Here is an 8,269-nt window from a genome sequence, read left to right on the forward strand (position 1 = left end):
ATTTTGGTTGTAATAATAAGTCCTTGAATGATTGCGGTAGGCATATGATAATATATCGACCCTTCCCATGAGCTTAAAGCTAATCAGAAGTAATGATAATAATGGAATGTTTAGGACAGTTCATAGTGAACAAAATAAAAGATAGCATATGATGTATGAGTAGTATGAAATAAATCAATTTATTTTGATTAGTAAATGTATGAATATCATATGGTTAAATAGGAAGCTAGAAACCAGTTGTGACCTTAGGTCTTTACGAGTAATAATTGTATACATTCGGAATAAGTTCAAGGAATGAAATGCCAGGAATAGTATGTACTAGAAACTAGCAGTGTAAAGTGAAAGACACTAATAAGAGCTCTGGATCAGACCCTGACCTCGTGTGATTATGAAAGTAAATTACGAATTTAAGAAGATAAGGACAATGTGTACGATCATAATTTTTCATGATTAAGACTTTTGCAAAGACCCCGAATGACTTATGTTGTAATGTACCCATTGAATGAGTACATTAGAAGGGTAAGAGTAAGAACGAGCAAGGTTTCGAGGACGAAACCTTCTTTAAGGGGGGTAGACTTGTAACACCCCAAAATTCGAATTATTAAATTCGTTAGCATGTTGCCATGTTTAATAAAATGAGATACAACAACTAAGTTAATAAACCTAGTTAAATGCCTATTAGATAAGCTAAATGATGAAACTTGTGGCATATATGACAGTAAGTTAAAACTTGAGGGACTTAGAGTGCCAAACTTGGAAGTTAATTTATTAAAAACAAAAATCTAACACACACAAGGTGTGTGGGTGCGTGAGAATGATCAGGAGCAAGGGGAAACCCTTCTCCTTCAACTACTTACAAGAACTCAAGAATTGAACCTGATTTTGAGAAGAAATCGAATGCATGAGGCTAGATACAACATAATCTAAGTGTATTGATCATAAGGTAAGTTCCAATTTATGATTTGATCATCTTGTATGAAGTGGGTTATTGATTAATCCACGAATTGGTATGAAATTAAGGGTGATTATGTGTTAGAATCGTTATGTGAAACATGTATTATGTATGATTCCAACTAATTTGATGATTTAAGAAGAAACCCACAATTTTGAATAAAGGTAGCGACATGGGTGTTCTACCCATGTCCAATCCTTGTTTGACGTATTTGTTACTAGCTTGAAATGGGTTTTGTGATGTTAGTTTAGGGTGAATTGTATGAATGGAATGTGATTTTGAACACTCTCTTGGTGGTTGGAATTTAGAAGTTAATGACTATGCTTGAACTAGTTGTAAACTATGCATAGTAAGTTGTACGCACACCAAGTGTTTGATAAAATGACTAGGTGAAGCTAGAAAGTGAAATTGTATGAAAATTGTGAGTTTGCATGTATAGAAAGCGGTTGTGATAAAAGTAGTAGCTTACTAACTTGAAAAATGTGCTTTAGATGGTACTCGTATATGAATTCGGGTTGAAAGTATATGTTAGTCAAACTTATGCATTAGGAGCTTGTACATTGTGTTTGAACGGGTGAGGTTGCTATGCGGTCTACTAATCCCTTAATTACGGTTAAGAGTGAACATGCACTAAGTGAATATGGTGCACAACTTCACTAACAAAGGATGAAATTAGGATTTTTGCTAAGTTGATTCTTATAAGATATGGTTGTCGAATGTAGAGTTATGAAAGTATGAGTATGTGAGCATTGATTATGTGTTATGTGTGATAGTGAATTGGGATTTCGAAGATATTAGATATCGTGGTTGACAAATCATGTCTTATGCATGTTAGTAAAGGTCGATGTTGATAAGAATAGGTAAATGTGTGTTAATTTGAATGAGCATGAATACTAACATTATTATGGCATGACGGCATGAAAGAATCGGACCCACACAAGCATGGACGTGGACTCAAGCACGAAAGACTAACGGGTCAAGATGAGGCAAGCAAGCGGGTATGAACACAGATGCACAAGGTAAGTGATTCCGTGATCACTTCTTAGTTGTTTATGTAATGTTATATGCATTTTAATTACATGTGATAATTGAGGTCAAATAGGAATGAATTGTATGATGTCGATGAATGTATTAAACGGATCTTAGTTTTGATCCGAGCAAGGTAGGTGTGATTAAGAAATTGTAGCAAGGTAGTGGAATTTGTTACTTATGTAAGAAATTCCTTTGTTATTAAGGATAGAGCATAGTTGACTAAAATGCCCTTGATAGGTATATCGGGCAAACGACCATAGAAGTCGTTTAGAAACGAGCTATTTCGATTAGAGTAATGTCTTGGACAAGTATGAAAGAGAAGTATAGGGTTTTGTATGTCATGGTTCATTTAATGTGCAAATACCCATAACGGGTCAACAATAAGCTTTTGAGCGAAAATGGGTTAAGAGGATGCAAGACGTCCGATAATTTAATCTTTTATGTTAGGTGCCAATGAAACTATTAAAGATCATATGAGATTGAGGTCAAATAAACAGATTATGATGTTAAATGCACGAACGGGTCAAATAGTTAGAAAATGGTAATATGTCAAATGCACGTAAGTTAAGAATTTCCTTAATCCGGAGGTAGGATTTTAAGTTAATATGATAGAATATGAATTTACAAGCATGTAGGAAGAAACGGTAGGTTAAACGGGTAAACGGTTCAAAAGTTATGCGCGTTTTAGTGCGTACGGACGACGAAACGGAACTGCAGAAAAACTGCAATTTCTAGAGGGCGTCGCCGACGGGTATGGGGGCGTCGCCGACGGGCTCCAGAAAGTGAAGTTTTGTGCTGACGGGTTAATTACCTGCCTACGGGTTTTTGGGCTACGGGTGAATGCAAGGCCCGTCGCCGACGGCCCTAGGGGCGTCGGCGACATCCTCCCCAAGTCTCAAAAGCTAAATTCTTGTTATTTAAGTTGATTTACGTGTCGTAGGCTTCGGTTTGTTATCCGTGGACTATGACGGACCTTCCAAACATGATTTTTACGGTTCCTTAGATGTTTATGGGCTTTAAACCTAAGTCTAAGACCCTTGTAAATATTGTATGTAAGGATGTAGGAAGATATGTACGTATGTAGATGTGTAGGTATGTATGTCTAAAGATATGTATGAGCGTATGCATGTATGTAAAGATGTAGGAAAGGTATGTACGTATGTGGTTGTGCATGTATGTATGTGTAAAGACATGTGTGAGTGTATGCACGTATGTAAGGTCGTAAGAAAGGTATGTGTGTATGTAGAGGAGTATGTATACATGTAAGATGGTACGTATGCATGATTTAAATACGTAGAGTTTTAACGTTACTAATTATGCGTTTGAGGTTGGTATGTAATGCAGGAACGAGAATATCGGATTCTTACGAAATTTAAGCTCTACCTGAAATAAGAGGATGAGTAAGGATAGTTGGATGAACTAATGTTAAATTGTCGAATGCTATTCAATATTTAATTATATGGGATTAATGTTATATGATGTTGTCGTTGACTAATGACTAAGTTGTATGTTATGTCCATAGGTGCCACACAGACTTCTTCTGCTACTTAGAAAGTGAAGCGGAGGTAGATCGAGTCAAGAGCAAGGATTGCACGGATAGATCGGTCATATAATTGAAGTGTATAACGTCTAGTAATGTAAATTTTAGTATAAATGTTGTAAATTCTTTTATAGAACGTTTAACATTTTTAGCATTGGAACCTTCGCGAAAGTAATGTCGTTAATAAGGAAAGAAATTTTTAAAGCCCTTTTTCCGCTGCGTCATTTTTAAGGTAAAACGTGTTAGGGCGTAACACTCGCGGGCCGCGAAGCCCCTTTGTTTATCTCTCACGGGGCGCGAGAAAGGGTCGATCAGACCCTATAAATAGCGGCCATCGGCCTTCAGTCCAATTCATTCAAAACTTTCTCGATCTCTCTCAATTTCTGAATTTTAGAATTAATCTTCGGGTATTATACCCACGATAATAGCGAAGCTCTGCCTCGATGTAAGTATCATAACCCCTGGTTACGTATTAGATACGCTGCCTGATTGATCTAGTACTCCGTAACGCCTGTCGAGGCTCTGCCCGACGTAGTCGTTGGAGTTTCTGTCTCGGGAGGGTATAACTAATGTAAATTGCGTTATTATACTAACGTGTGTGCATTGTTTAATTAATAGATTATAACCAGGAAGTCACAAAGGAAATACCTAAAATAACAATGTGAGTAATCTCCTTTTTGTAAACCTTTTTGCAAAATGTTTTTACAAAATGTTTTTACAAAACCTCAATGTTTTAAATTCTATTTCACAGTGATTGAGTATTTGTAATTCTACAATTATCGTCGGTAAGTTGGGGTTTTGTATACAAAATTTGTTACTACACTGTGAGTAGTAACATGAATACAAGTCGGGTTGACAGTACCGTGGGTGGTAATTAAGGTAGAATGGTAAACAAATGTAATTGTGAGATCGCCCTCAATGTTGTACAATGATAACACCTGTTTTGATTAAATTGGGATTCACTCGCCAGTATTTCTTGCTGATAAAATGTTTTTAAACGCGTTTCAGGTAACAAAATGTGAAAGCCAATTAGAAGCCAGCTGGACAGCACTGAAGGCTTGGAAAAGTGGCTATGAAAGTTACCTAAATAAAGAAGATGTTTTATTTCAATAAATTAGGGTTTATCCCTATAAACATGTTTGTAATGGAACCTTGGGAATTTCCCATGTATTTAATATTATAAAAATGTGGTATTTTACTCTGATAAAATATTTCCTAACTACGGTCCTGATGTAAATTCCGCTTCCAAAAAGTTAAACACCGATACCACTGATACTGGTTCGCGGCCGCCCGTTCCCAAGTGACTAAGGGCCGGGGGTTGCGACAGAGAGTGGTAACAGAGCTACAGCCACTGATTTCAGCCACAGAAGTATTCTGCTGACATCAAAATTTTATCTATTATGTTAGGAAATAAGCTACGCGGTTACATACATATCTGTATATTATTGTGTTGTGTTATTTGACAATTTGTTAGTTTACAGTATGAGTGATCAAGGACCATCGGACGCCTATCGTCAATTGTCTAGTTCTCCTAGGGATGAAGGAACTTATTCCCATCCTACCCCCTCGGGGTATTTAGCTGACACAGAAGAGGGGATTTTCATATTCAAAGCGCAGTCCGAAGAGCCATTCCCTACCAAAAAGAGAGGATGGTTCAGTCGGGGAGCTCACGAGCGTAGGAAAAGAATGAGGAAGTTACAGCAGCAGAGGGCTTTAGCAGATGCAAATAGGGAGATGAATGCCCAGGACATAATCAATATACGATTGGCCAATTTCCACATACTAGCTACCACAGCCACATACCCAAATTTAGAACAAATCATAGCACCACAGCCACTACCCTTGTTCCCAACTCAACCCTTGGAAATAGAACCTAACCAAGGAGACCAAATTCCAGTACCTGCTGATGCGTGTCAGTGTATATATGTTTTTAATATATAATTAAGCCCCTTTTTACACTTTTAGCCAAGTTTTAAATTTATAAAACACGATATTTACTAACACTAAACACACATATGGGCAAGTGCACCCATCGTGGACGTAGTATAGTGTTGGTAAGATACCGAGGTCGTCCAAGGACACAAGAGCTTTTAATACCGGTTTATCCTCAACGTCTAATCAAATCAAAAAGTTAGAAAAATGATTTTAAACTCAGAAAAATAAAAACTAACTAAATGCTGAAAAATAAAAATAAAATAAAAACAGATAGACAAGATGAATCACTTGGATCCGACACGTGTATTAGTATAACCTTTGATTATTTTCGCACTTTTGCACTTGTTTAAGAGATTATCTTAGTTATTGTAGTAGGCCCCTCTTTTGAAGGCGACGTTACCCTCAACCCAGTAGTTTGAGTCAGCAAGGATACAATCCTAAAGGGTCGGATTATTGAAAGATAATGAATTAAGTTATTAATGCAAATTATGGTAGGCCCCGCTTTTGGCGGTGACGTTACCCTCGGCTAAGTAGTCTGAGTCAGCAGGGATACAGTCCTAAATAGCCGGGTTATAGTATTAATAGTAGTTAACTTATGAGGGGGTCAAAGAGTTTGGATCCCCGCCATCCAATACCTATGGGCATTGAAGGAGATCCTACTAAATTTGACCCAGGTCCCAAGTAGGACCTCTAAACGCTGAACAAGGGCAAGACCCTTACCAAACCGTTCCCTTAACCCCCGACCAGGTAGCCAACATATCTCCATATAGACCGTGGAGATATGAATGGTGAAAATCTTTTATTTTATATAGACAGTAAAATAATGCCAAGACACCACGGACAAACGATAAGGAAAGATCACCTTCAACATAAGTAACTAATTATTAAAGTCATTAATACAAAACCAAATAAAAAGTGCAAAAGATTAAAAATAAAAAGTATTATACTAAACACTTGTCTTCACCAAGTGATGTAAGAGACTTAGGCAAACATGGCCTTGATTGTCAAGAACTCTTACGATCAATCTTGGATCCCGAGACGACTCACACACTCTACGATGGACAATGGATGATGGTGGTGGATGGTGGTGTTATGGTGGTGGTGGGTGGTGGATGAGGTGTGAGAGAGGTGGTGTGCCAAGGGATGAGAGAGAATGAAGCCAAGCTCCTCTATTTATAGGCTGAACAGAAGGCTGGACACGGCCCCGTGTCCGCTGGACACGGCCCCGTGCCCGCCTGATACTCTCTCTCCTCATTAATTGTAATTGCGAATTACAATTAATGCGCCTGCTGTACTTTCACCACGCCCCCGTGCTCGTTGGACACGGCCCCGTGGTGGGCAATGGAAGCTTCTACTGGTTTGTCTTTTCTGCTGCTTCCTGGGCACGCCCCCGTGTTCGCTGGACACGGGGCGTGTTCAGACTCTGTTTCTTCTCCTTTGCCTTGGGAGGTGCCGTTTAGGGTCCGGGCAATCCACTTTTGTTCCTTTTCTTGTATTTATGGTAGAATTAGTAGTCTTTTTTGCTTCTTTTGTGATTTTGAGCTCATTTCATCCTGAAAATACAAAAGGAAGACAAAAACACTATTTTTCCAACATTAGTACTTAAAAAGGGTTAGTTTTATGCCTTAATTGATGTGATTTATATGTTGCATTTTACACACATCAAATAGCCCCACACTTGAACTTTTGCTTGTCCTCAAGCAAAACTCTTTAAATGTGGCTTACACTCCCAAATGGAATAGGTAGAAGAGAAGTTTTTTAGCTTGTCCTAGAGTGTCGGGAATCCAAGGTTTGTATAGGTTTTATTTTTATTTATTTACAATCCTATTCGTTATGATTTATTTTGAACGTTTCATAAGATGAATTACTTATTTGGGCATAGCATGCCTTATTAAAATTCCATTTATATACAAGTTCACATACCTCACGGGAGATCACTCAACACTCGGCCGAAGGTGTATATTTTAGTGAATCACTCGAGAGCGGCACGGAACTTATGTCTTCCATAGGCTTGCCAAGCAATCAATCCTCCTTCTTTTTAACTTTTTACCTTTGTAAATATCAAGAGGACTTTTTGGGTGAAGGCTTGGGTTTAAAGGTGGGTGGTTGGTTAGTGGTTAGTAAAAAGGGCGAAAATCGTAACAAGCGTCGGTTTTCGTGAAGTACCTTATTTTAGTGACTTTTTATTTTGAAGTATTTCTCCAAACAAGCTTTTATAGCTTTTGTTTGTTTTTGACTTCATCATCAAAAATATATATATATATATATATATATATATATATATTTTTTTTTTTTTGATCGTCACATAAAAAGGTGATGTTTACGAAAAAGTGAACTTGTTACTAAAAAAAAAATAAAAATAAAAAGGTTTTTGGTGGGTAAAAAGGGTTTTGGGGTAATGAAATGAAAGGTTTAGGCTCAAAGGGGCTATCTAGGGGGATTTTGGGTAGGTAAAAAAAATGAAAAATAATGGTTTTGAAAGAAAAATGGTTAGTCCTAATGCCTCCATCATTTACTTACTTGGGTTTAAGTTGGTAAGGACGGGAATGTATCGTCGTGGCAAGTTCTAGATTTGTAAGGACCGAGCGGCTATTCACACAAGAAACGAAAAATGAGCATTTAATCTAAATATGTGTATTTTTATGCTCAATAAAGGCTCAAAACTCACTTTTGTGGGAATGGGTTTTTAATGTGACCAAGCATATATAATCGAATTTTAAACTAGACTTGTTATGCCGTTTCATAATTTTCTTATGTTGGTTCCTTTTTTTTATCACGACGCTATCGGTTGTAAACTTGTAAAAATATAA

The sequence above is a fragment of the Helianthus annuus genome, chromosome 3 (genome assembly GCF_002127325.2).
Source record: "Helianthus annuus cultivar XRQ/B chromosome 3, HanXRQr2.0-SUNRISE, whole genome shotgun sequence".
NCBI classification, from domain to species: Eukaryota; Viridiplantae; Streptophyta; class Magnoliopsida; order Asterales; family Asteraceae; genus Helianthus; species Helianthus annuus.